At 45.6% G+C, this 12467-nt stretch overlaps 1 long non-coding RNA gene across 2 annotated transcripts; it reads left to right on the top strand.

Annotated features, from left to right (window-relative positions):
* Nucleotides 1-411: 411 nt before the first annotated feature.
* On the top strand, nt 412-2822 carry LOC111543567. Of its 2 annotated transcripts, none has more exons than XR_002731916.1 (4): nt 412-507; nt 728-826; nt 1316-1470; nt 2221-2822. It is a non-coding gene; the product is annotated as an uncharacterized LOC111543567 (long non-coding RNA). The 2 variants fall into 2 exon arrangements; XR_002731915.1 differs by having other exon boundaries at nt 2083-2822.
* The last annotated feature ends 9645 nt before the right edge of the window (nt 2823-12467 follow it).

The raw sequence follows: 12467 nt of genomic DNA, 5'->3' as shown, positions 1-12467 counted from the left end.
GGGAAACTCTTAGTTGTGATGCAGCCAAGAGCCTGTCAGCTTCTGTAGGGGGTTCACCTTACCCTGAGTGTATAGAGAGGTGATGACCACTAGTGGGAGCTGAGAAACCATATAGCCGCCTGCAACAAGTAAATGCTGATATCTGCGTTGAAGATGTGGGGAGTTAACACTCTCCACAGGAGATTTGTTCTTTTGCTTACAGCTTCTTACTTAGGCAACTGAGAGGTAAAGTTTTTGAAAAACGAAAAAAGAAATTTAACTTACTATATGAGGTAGGGACAAAGGAAAGTCACCAAGTTCCAGAAGGGCATAGCCCAGCCTTGCTGTAAGAGGGTGACATCTGCGCCTGATGATAGGCTGACACTGGTGACCAGGGCCACCTGGGGCAAAGCTGTGAACTCAGGGAAGCACGTAAGTGTCAGGGGAGGGTGTGAGAAAACAGCAAACTGGCTGTGCCTGAGAGAAGGGGACCTGTCTAATACACTGCCAGGAACATCACAGAATGAGGTTGTACCTTTATCTCTTCCGCAATTACTTACCAACCATGTGCGGTACTGTAAGGGCTGGGAGGGGATGAAAGAGCTGAATGGCTTTCTCTAGACTGGCGGGCTGTCTCCCCAGCAGTAACTTGCTGGCCCTGCCCTTGAAGTGCGGAAGAGTGTAAAGGGCTCCTTGATCAATCTTGTCCTCTTTTCTTACCTCTTCCCCTCTTCTATTTCCGCTGCAGCTGAACAGGCCATCAGGCAGCCTGCCATGGGGCCCTGCTCCAAGAACAGGTCCTTCTGCCGGGCAACTGTGCTCCTGGTATTCATCAGCCTCCTCCTCAGTGAGTGGCAGGATCCTTGGGAAGGGAGGGCAATTGGACGGGGCTGGGCTAGCTGGGCCCTGACCACTGGGTGGGCTGTTCCGGTTCTGATGTCTTTGGGCAACAAAAAGAGAAAAAGACTCTGTTATGATTAACAAATGCAACATATTTGATTGGAGTCCCAGGATGGACGGAATGAATTGTGTTTTTGGTGGTGAGGAGGATGGGACCCTGAGCCAGGGCTGCCTTGGCTATATTGAGGGAAACTTCACCCACTGTCTCGGCTCAGGGCTGAGCTCCAAGCAAATAATCAGAAAGGAGAGGGCCCTTGAAAGTCTCAAACTTAAAATTGTTTTTGGAGTTTGTTTAGTGTTCATTTTAAAAGTTAAAAAAGAACTTATATTTGGGTAAAATGTGTCTATAGTGGGAGCGCTTCACATCCCTGTGAGTTGCCTTTCCTCCACTCGGAAATGTTGCTCAGACCCTCAGATGAAACCATGTTTATCACAGCACTGTTCTAGGAAAAACCCCGGAAAGAAACAGGAGGGGCCCATCAATTCAGGAACAATTGAACAAGCTGAGGAGTATCTGTTCCATGGCATATGACAGAAGCTTACAAAAGCAAATGTTCTAGTTATCTGAAAGGAATGTTCAGCTTCCATGAGGTAAGATGCGTAGATTCCCATCAGCAAGATTCAAGAACCTGAATACAATGCAATCTTCGTTTTATAAAAGGAAACACAGCCATCAAAATTTAAGTGTTTATACACCTATATGTTTCTAAGACTACGCTAAAAATGTGGAGGGAATCAGTAGATTGCTAACAGGGGCTACAGGAGGGCATAAAATTGGGAAGGAAAACATGGAGAGTGAGAAAGAGAACACAGAATGTTAAGCAAAAAGTGAACTGAAAGAAAGACTATCCCAATCTAAGCTGTATATCATATTTGCTATTTTATGAACAATGCTATGTTTGCATTTATAATAAAATTAAATTTTAAAATGAGAAAATAATAAGATCTAGTGCATATGAATTTTGATGAAAGCTTTGCTATGGTTTTTGCTTTTATATCCCAGCCACTAACTGAACTAACTTATAGGGCCAAATCTAATGGTTAGAGAGCACTTATAAAACAGGAGTTCTTGAAGGAACGATAAGCTTCGCAATAGCAAGAAGTTAGATCCCAGTTCTTTCAACAGCAAAACGTAGGCTTTCTCCAATTCTACAGCGTTGTTTATCTGGAAGTGTGTCTAACTGTGTAGAGTTTTCTTTATAGGCACTGGGGTTAGAAGATTGCTTAACAAAGAAAAAGAAGGAAGGAAGGATGAAATGAAGGATGGGAGAAGGAGAAGGAAGAAGTAAAGACAGAGAGAGAAAGAAAGAAGGAAACAACTTAGAATTTCTCTCATTTTAGGGGTAAGAGATCTGTGTTCAGACAAGGAAAGTGATTCTCTCAGGGAACCACTGGGAAGGAATGAAATTGAAATTGGTTGTTCCATCAGGCCTGACCTCTGTGGTACTGAATAAGACAAGCCCCCTTGCAGTGAAGTTTGGTCAGAGGCTGTCTGTGGAAGGAACATCACTGTGAAATTGCTGTGTCCTCTTAGGAATCCTGAAGCTCCAGAGTTGGATACATTTTTTCTGTGGTTTCTGGAGTATCCCTGTTCCAGTTCACCCTTGACCTAGGGAGAGGGATGGGTGGTGAAGCAGTGATGATGAAGGTGGGGATGAGATATTTGTCCTAATCATTCTTAAACTTTTACACCTTCCTGAACATGTGTTTAAATGGAAAAATGTGGAAGGGAAGGAAGGAGCCTGAAGGTGATTCAGTTCACATGTAATTTCCCAGAGACACAGGCAGCTGCAGGTGAGGGTGGTACACAACTTTTGGGGACCTCTTAAGGGAGGAGACCACCCCTCATATTGTCTTGTGCCCAATTTCTGCCTCCAAAGAAAGAAGAAGTAAAAACTAAAAGTCAGAAATGAAATCCACAGGCAGACAGCCCAGCGCCACACCCTGGGCCTGGTAATTAAAGATCGACCCCTGACATAACTGATTCTGTTATCTATAGATTACAGACATTGTATAGGAATGCACTGTGAAAACCCCTATCTTGTTTTGTTCCGATCTAATTACTGGTGCATGCAGCCCCTAGTCACGTACCCCCTGCTTGCTCAACCAATCACGACCCTCTCACTTGCACCTCCTTAGAGTTGTGAGCCTTTAAAAGGGACAGGAATAGCTCACTCAGGGAGCTGGGCTCTTAAGACTGAAATCTTGCCAATGCCCCCAGCCGAATAAACCCCTTCCTTCTGTAACTCGGTGTCTGAGGAGTTTTGTCTGCCGTTCGTCCTGCTACACTCTGACCATAACAATAACAGCACTTACTGAATGCCCACCCCGTGTCTGCCAGCAGGGAGCTGGGGGAGAAAGGGTCTCTGCATTAGGGGCTCCAGACAGAGACATGAGACAATGGAGATGGCACCAAGAAGTGCAGTTTGGGCATCAAACATGAATTGTTGGTTTGTGAGTGTGCTGATGGGGGCTATGTCAGACAAATGAGCAATCTTTTATGTTGTTTACAGACCTTGAAATTTTATACAATTTAAATGAATGTTTAGCTCCACCTTGTAAATGACCAACCACTCCCTGGCTTGTTCTCTCTACTTCAGGATTAGCATCTCTGTAGATCAGAAAGATCCTGCTGCCTTCCTTCCCTCTCTGAGTCTTCCCTCATCTTCCTCTTGGCTGTGCTCACCATTCACCTTGTGGGGGAGATCCTCCCTAGCAGCCTGAGGACTGAGACTCCTCTCTCCCTGGTTCCCTCATCCAGGAAGTAGAGTCTGTCCAGGCTGGCTGTTCAACTGTCTGCTAGCCAGAAGTCCCTGCTCTGCTCTGCCACTGAAAGTACCTGCTTCCTGTTTTCGGGAGAGGGCAGCTGGGGTGGAGACCCTGGCAGCTGCTCAGGTCCTGGTGGGCTCAGACGATAGTGCAGCAGAGCTCCAGGGAGGGCAAGTGAGGGTGGAAGAACTCATGGACCGTGTCCTGCAGGGGGAGGCCCTGGGCTGTGGGGGAAAGTGGGCTCCAGGTGTGGCTGTGCCCTGTGTGACCCAGGACAAGTCTAGCCCCTAGAGAGCCCCTCCTCTGTTAAAGCAGGGACTTGGGCAGATCATCCCTGAGTCCCTTCTCAGCAGTGAGGCTCTGGGGTTTGGTGACTCCTGTGGCTCTATCAAGGTCTCTGCTCTGTCTCCTCATCCTGTCCTGTCTTATCCTGTGGCCCGACAGGCACTGACAGTCAGTGAGCCTGTTTCAGGCTTCTTCAGAGAGAAGACTTTCCTTGTTCCTGTGGCCACTTCCTCAGCTCTTGAGGGAGGAAGGGACTCCTCCTCTCTCAGCCTCCTCCACCTGAGCCTCTGCTTTCTCTGCCTCTGCTCCTGAGAGGAATCTCAGGGGCCATTGCCCTCAGGCCACCTGCTGAAAGACATTGTATTAGTCTGTTCTCTAACTGCTATCAAGAACTACCTGAGACTGGGTAGTTTATAAAGAAGAGGTTTAACTGACTTTCGGTTTCGTAGGCTGTACAGGAAGCATGGCTGGGGAGGCATCAGGAAACTTACAACCGTGGTAGAAGGGGAAGGGGAAGCAGGCACGTTTTACATGACCAAAGACGGAGGAAGAGATAGCAGGGGAGGTGCCACACAGTTTTAAACCACCGGATCCTGTGACAACTCACTCACTATCATGGGAACAGCAAGTGGGAAGTCCACCCCCATGATCCAATCACCTCCCACCAGACCCCTCCTCCAACATCGGGAATTACATTTTGACATAAGTTTTGGGTGGGAACACAAATCCAAACCATATCAGACATCCACCCCTTCCCACAGTGTATGGAAATGTGGTCTGCACATTGCACTCAGGAAGGTCTGCTGAAGCTGTGACATTTAGAAACTGCTAATAAAAGCCTCAGCCAGACCTTTTCCTATCTGCTTTGCAGAAAAGACTCGCTTATTTCTCAATGATCCCTCTTTCAGTGCTGGCAAGGGGAAAGACAAACATTATTTTGATCAGAATTATCCATGAAAATGCCTTAGGAAGGTTCCTCTGTGGAGTCTGAAATGTTGTCTCTCTAGCTGGTCCAATTGTCTTATTTTCCGCATTCAGAAAGGGGACTGTGTTTTTGAGCCCTACATTCAATAGAGCACTTATGTTTTGTGTCCATTGTTGTGCCAAAAATTGTATATTTAACCACGCAATTAACTCTGAAAGGGAGGGATGGGATGCTTGACTGAGGAGTTAAAGAATACTTCTATTTTACTCATTGATTAATAAGGGAACTAATAGGATGTTATAACCCGTTCAAAGGGAGCATCAAAGATACTTCTGTTGGCCAGCAGGAATGCTGAAATGAATTTACCAATAGATGCCCTGTGATCACAAGGTCTATGGTATTTGTGGGTACACAGATGACTGCCTGGAGGATACACACCATTTAAAGTGCTTTCCTTTGGGATAAGCCACATTCTGAACTTTTACTTGAAGCAGCTCCACACCATGTATAATTTTCAATGTAACATATAATTATGTTGTAAACAACCTACTAAAGAAAGGGGAAAATGGATAAACCCAATATGGTTAATAATATAATTTTTTGGCTCACACTTGAAATAAAAAGTGATCTCTTCTTTCTTCATTTAAAAAAATTTTTTTGTAGAAATGGGGTCTCACTATGTTTCCCAGGCTGGTCTTGAACTCCTGGCCTTAAGCCATCGTCTGGCCTGTGGCTCCCAAAGTGTTGGGATTATGGGTGGTGTGAGCCAATGCACCCAGACCTTCCACCCATCTTTACCACTCTCCTCACCACAAAGATATTCTTAGCTCCTTGGTAATATGGGAATTGATGATGGTCTGTGTGGACACAGCAATGAACTTCCTTTTAAACTCAAGGCTTTGGTAAACAAGAAGGTCTTGAGTGGAGCTTGACACTCTGCAGCCACTTATGGGATTTAATCCAGAAAGATTTAACCCTCTAGGACTCATCCTTGGACCCAGGAGACGACGCCTGAGAGGGGCGGCTGCTGCAGAGAAATGGATACCAGCCTGGAAGCTGGGAACATCTGGTTCTGATTCCAGGTAGGCTTGGTGAAATAATACTCATCATGACATAGAGAGCAGCTCATGTTAATAGGACAATTACTGAACACTGTACTGCAACATTTTCACTATTTAAACCCAAAGAAGATTTCAATGAAGTAAGCATTTTCATTGTTTTCATATCACATATGAGAGAGCTGAAGTCAGAGAGGTTAAATAGCTGCTCTAGTTCACACAGCCAGAAAATAAAGGACCTGGACTTAGTTCTCACAGGCTCTAAAGTCCAAACTTTTCACCACTCTGTGAAACCAGAGTCATGTCACAGACAGGTGACACCAGCCAACTATGTCACTTAGTTGACTCCAAAATAAATTTCAGATGTATCTAAGAGTAAACATAAAATTTAAAACCATATATGTACTTAAAGAAAACAAGAGAGAATTAAAAACCTACTTTTGAATTGTGGACTATCTTTTAAAGCAAGATACAAAAAGAATAAGTCATAAAAATGGATACCTCAGACTTTATGCTAATAATATTTTGGCATTGCAAATAGTCTGTAGGTAAATTTGAAAAATAAACTAAAAAAATTGTGTTATGTTAGACAAAAAACTAATTTTCTTAAAATAAGTGTAACTCCTATAAACTAGCAGAAAGAAAACCCCAATGGATAAAGCACATTAGCTAATAGTTCATAGTTCACAAAAAAGGCAGTAAGAATGACTTAGTAATCTAAAATGACAATGATGAGTATCATTTATAGAAGAAATACTCATTCATACAATAAGGAGATATTTTCTCCTATCAACTTGACAAAGGGCGAAAAGTTTGATCACTATGTATTGGTGAGAAACCTAAATATTATTGGTAGGAATATAGATAAGAACACTCTTTGGAGGTAATAATATCAATCAAAAGTTTAGGTATGTTTGCCTTTGATCCACTCAACCCACCCTAATCATTTTGCCCAATATATACACACTGACATGTGCAAAGAAACAAATATAAGGGTATTCATTGCAACATTGTTTGTGGTGTCAAGCAACAACTTAAATATCAGAAGCAGAAGAGCTTTAGAGCCCCACAAGGAACAGTATGCAGACAGGACACGGGACACATCCAGGTGTAGAGATCCCGAGTGGGATCTAACAAGTGTTGCTTTGAGAAAAGGCAAAGAACAGGATAGTCACGTAGCATGTTTTATATATGTGGAGATTCACATGTGTGCACGTCAGTGCATAAACTATCTCTGCATGGTAGCACAAGACACTGATAGTAGTGCCTGCCTCTAGGAACCAGAACCAGGTAATGGGAGTCAGAGACAAGAGAAAGGCTTCATTTTCAATCTCCTTAATTTCCCCCTCCTTTAAAATAAAAAAAAAAAAAAAATGAATGTATAATCTGATTAAAATCAAAAAAAATTTTTTTAAAACTCTTGGTATTGCTAAAATGCAGTCTCTTCAGCCTTCTTCATGGGGATAATAATCTGCAACCTCCAACCTTGAAGTGTCCTGAGAATCATCAGAAATTCAGTATCTGAAGGAGCTGCTGAGATGCAGGGACTGGGAATGACATTCGTGGAAGATGGGCAACCTCTTTCCCAGACAGGGAAAGCAATGGGAGAAATTCACCTGCAGTAACTGTGGCAATCCATGGCAGTTGGGCCCTGATAATAGTAATAATCATAGCAGCGAAACACTACTGTTGAGTGCTTTTTTAAAAATATATCGTCTGTATTAATGCTTGTAGGAGACCATGAATACTTGCAATTATTATCTCTATTGTTCATCTGTGGGAACTCAAGGGCTAGATAGTATAACATTGCTAAAGATCACTCAGCCAGTAAATATGGTGGATCTGGGATCGAATCAAGGTCTGCCTCATTCCAGAGCTTGCGCTTCATGTGATTTGCTGGCCAAGGGCCCAGCCCTGACTCTCCAGGAATCCCTGAAAGGGTCAACCTGTAATCCTTGGGTGCCACCTGTCTCAGTTCATTTGTGTTGCTATAAAGGAATACCTGAGGCTGGGTAATTTGTAGAGATAAGAGGTTTATTTGACTCGTGTTTCTGCAGGCTGTACTAGAAGCATGGCATCAGCATCTGCTTCTGGTGATGGCCTCAGAAAGTTTCCACTTACAGTGGAAGGTGAAGGGCAGCAGACATCACATGGCAAGAGAGGGAGCAAGAGAGACAGGAGGGAGCTGCCAGGCTGTTTCTCACAATCAGTTCTCCCGAGAACAAATAGAGCAAGAACTCACTCATTACCACAAGGATGGCACCAAGACATTAATTAGGGATCCACCCCCATGACTGAAACACCTCCCACCAGGGCCCACCTCCAACACTGGGGATCTAATTTCAACATGTGATTTAGAGGGAACAAACAGCTAAACGATATCACCACTTTTCCTGAGTTCCTGCATTAGATTCCCAGGATTGTCAGATAACAAGAACTGAGTGGCTGAAACAATGCAAATTTATTGTCACACAGTTCTGGAGACTAGAAGCCCAAAATCAAGATGTTGACAGGGCCATGCTACCTTTGAAATCTGCAGGGGTATATTGGTCAGCTATGGATACCATAATAAAATATTATAAACTGGATGGCTTAAACAACAGAGCCTTATTTTCTCCCAGCTCTAGAGACTGGAAATTCAAGATCAAGGCTGTGGCCACTTAAATTTCTGGTGAGTGCTCTCTTCCAGTTTTGCAGAAGGCTGTCTTCTATGTCCTCACATGGCCTTTCTCAGAACATATGCATAGAGAAAACTCACTTGCTCTTTGACATCTCTTCTTATAAGGACACTAATACTATTGGGTCATGGCCCCACCCTTATTAACTCATTAAACCTTACTTCATTAGAGGCCTCATCTCCAAATACAGTCACACTGGCTGTCAAGGCTTCAACATATGAATCTGGGGGTAACATAAATATTCATTCCATAACAAGAGAAACCTGTCCTTGCCCTTTCTTAGCTTCTGGTGTTTGCTGGCAATCGACGGTGTTCCTTGTCTTGTAGCTGCACCAGTCCAGTCCTCCATCTACACACACCTTCTCTCCATGTTTCTTCCCATTGTCTTCCCTGTCTGCATTTCAGTGTCTATGCTAAATTCCCTCTTTTTATAAGGACTTCGCTCATACTAAATTAGAGACCACCCTCATGACCTCATCTTAAATGGACTGTATCTGCAAAGATCCGATTTCCAAATAAAGTTGCCTTCTGAGGTGCTGGGTTTAGGACTTCAACATATCTTTTCTGGGGGGACACAATTTAACCCATGCAGTCCCTCTCCCTCAAGGGCATGCCCTCCAGACCAGGGGATACTAGAGTCTAAAAAATACGTCTGTAACATCACCTTCCATGTATCCTGGGGTGCCCATCTGGAAACTAAATTTGTTTTTCTTTTTTGTTGATAAATTTTGACAGATGAATCTTTAGATAAATGACCAAAGAAAATTACCCTCAAAGAAATCTTTCAAAACATTTCCCCAAGTGTTCTCCCTTGGTTATGAAAGTACAGTATGAGCAGGTCACATTATGGGGAAAGAAAAAATAGACCTTTAGGATCTTAAGGCACTTCTTTCATGTTGGGTACTTTCTTGTGGGGAGTATGGGTGTGGGGATGTCACTGTATAGATGTTGGGTGCAGTGTGGGAGCTCACTGTTGGGGAGGGCAGGTGGTCCAAGGTTCTGGGTCTGTGAGGTGGCTGTCCTGGAAAGAGGCCATGTGTGAGTTGAAAGTGGCTGTCTCCCATGGTCCCTGCATCTTCGGCCTCTTTGGGCCACTTCCCACTATCAGGGAAGGACCTTGGGACATGGAAGGCCAGATGGCCTTTCCCCAGAAGCTTCAACATCATGGCCAACACCTCCCTTCAGAAATATTTGATCCTCGGATGGTCATCTTCCTACGAAGGGAGAGTTAATGAAGGCCCTGAGCAAGTTCAGTTCACCTGTTTGCTCTCCGGCCCTCTACCTGCACCCGGCCACAGAGGTGCATCTACTCCCATAATGGGGGTTCAGGATCTAGTGGAAATGACTGCCCCAAACCTTGGCTGTCTCACCTCAGTCTCTCTCATCCCCTCCTCCTTGGGACAGTCTTGAGCCCTGTGAATGGCGTTAACTTGGAAGGGCTAGGCCACTTTGGTTGACAGTCACCCTCACTTAGTTTGGATTTGTGAACAGGGAACCTGATTCAGAGAAGGTGCAATTGCCAATCACAGCAGTGTTCCAGCACTCACTGCAATTGGAAAAGTGGAGATTTGTCTGACTTCTGTCCATGTGGCAAGATCCACCAGGAGCAGCCTCTACTTAGTGGGTATCACTGGTCTCCATTCCCCAGCCAGCATATTACTCCAGGACAGGTTAGGCTGGACTCTTCCTCGTTGAGACTCAAAGAACCTTGAAATACTCAGCATCTCGTGGGTACATAAAGGAAGGGGGCGGAGCTAGGAGAAGGAGAGAGTGCATTTCTAACCCTTTCTGCTACTGACAAGCGGGCACTGTGTCTGGGGACCCATTGGACCGTGGCCTTTGTGCTCTGGCTTGTTTAGAGGGCTCTGGCAGCACAGCCTCATCTGGCTCTCCTCCACAAGCTTTTGTGGGCCAGGTCAGGTGTCTGTGCTGTGCCCCAGGATGCTCTGTGGGAGAGCATAGGCCCCCTCTTGAACTGGGTGACAGAGGAGTGTGAGATGTGGGAGGAGGACTGCGGAGGAGCTGGAGGTGATAAGAGGAGGCTGGTGGCTGAACACTTGCTGCCTCTCCTGTATGGTCCTAGGCAGAACTGGACAGGGCACAGCATTTGGTTTGGGTTTTTGTCCTCTCCAAATCTCATGTGGAAATGTGATTTCCATGGTTGATGGGAGAGCTGGTGAAAGGTGATTGGATCATGGAGGCAGGTCTCTTGTAAATGGTTTGGCGTCATTCCCTTGGTGCTCGGTGGGTTCTTGTTCAGTTAGTTTACAGGAGATCTGCTTGTTTAAAAGTGTGTGGCACCTCCCCCTATCTCTTGCGCTTGCACCCCTTCACCTTTGATGATAACTGTGAGATTCCTGAGGCTCCCACCAGGAGCACATGCTGGCTCTCCACTTCCTCTACAGCCTGCAGAGCCCAGAGCCATTTCAATCTTTTCTTTATAAATTACCTAGCCTTAGGTGTTTCTTTATAGCAACGCAGAAATGGACTGACAAACCCACTAACCCTGTGACCTGGATCCTGAAGGCCTGTAGCCCTGGTGCTAAGGGGTGCTGAGCCTTGGGTGGGGTCTAGTCCCTTAAGGGAGCTGAAGGAAGGGAGTGGAGCCCTGGCCCAGATGAGGGGTCTGGTGAACTGAGTTAGTGAATAACTGGAAACAAAAATATTTGAAATACTTCCACATCTGAGGATTTGCATGAGCTACGCTCTGCTTGCAGTGAGAGCCAGGGATGGGTGTAAGGACAGCAGCAAAGTACTGGCTGGAAATAGGGAGAAATTTATACCTTAGAGCACCGGGCACCCTGCAACTTAGCAGCAAACCCAGGTGGACCTGAGCTGCTTTAAGGAGGAGACGGTTCTTCCTTCAAGATCAAGGATGTCCTGTGGCAGTTTCCCAGATCCAAATTGGCCCCACCCTGGTCCCCAGGAAGAACAGAGGTCTCTCGGTTCATTGTGGCTGTGCCTGGTGGGCAAGGAAGGGCTCAGGAGAAGGCAGATTGAGATGGCTGTGGCCACTGGTCAGGGCTGTGTGGGAGACAGTGACTGAGGGAGACTGACCAGGGGCCTCATGGGCACTGCGTAGGGAAGTGTTTTCTTGGTGTCAGGGACACAGCACAAGCAAACAGTCCATCTTCTCCCCCACACTTTCAGTCCCTAGGGTCTTCTGACTAGTTCTGTCCAGAAAATATGGGCACAGATGACATCACTTCTGGACAGTGCAGAGAACGCCTCACAGGTGCCTCTCTTGTCTCCTCCCTTCTCTACCGTGGGGGCTGAGGATGCTGTGAGGAGGGTGTGGGTTCCATATGGAGCTGCTACAAGGTGTGGAGCCTCCATCCATGCATGACATGGCCCTTCTCTCACTATCCCTTGCAGGACATGTAGTATGAGTAATATACAAACTCCCCTTGTTCTAAGTCCCTGACTTTTGTAATTGTTGCCACAGGACAACCTGTCTAATTCACTTCCATCCTATCCTGCTCTACCTTATCCTGACTAATTCCCTTCCTAGAAGGAAAGGCAAAGGAAAGCAACCTTCATCTTTGCCTGAGTTATGTATTGTTGTGTGAGCTTTTACCCTAGAACTTAGTTCCTTAACACAACATGGGGCATTGTGTCACAGTTTATGGAGGTCAGAATCCAAGTGTGGTTCAGCTGAATACTGTGGCTCAGGGTCACAGAGACTGGAATGAAGTTTTTACCCGAGGCTGCCCTCAGCTCCCTTCCATGTGGCCCTCTCCACAGAGCAGCTCACAACGTGGTAGCAGGCTTCATCAGCCTGAACAGGAGAGACTGATGGAGACACAGGGTGTGAGCCAGACAGAAGGGACACTCCATCACTTTTGCTGCATTTGCAAGTAATCAATGCAGCCC

Source organism: Piliocolobus tephrosceles, chromosome 1 (genome assembly GCF_002776525.5).
Source record: "Piliocolobus tephrosceles isolate RC106 chromosome 1, ASM277652v3, whole genome shotgun sequence".
In the NCBI taxonomy this organism is placed as follows: domain Eukaryota; kingdom Metazoa; phylum Chordata; class Mammalia; order Primates; family Cercopithecidae; genus Piliocolobus; species Piliocolobus tephrosceles.
This window is presented reverse-complemented; position numbering and strand designations above follow the sequence as displayed.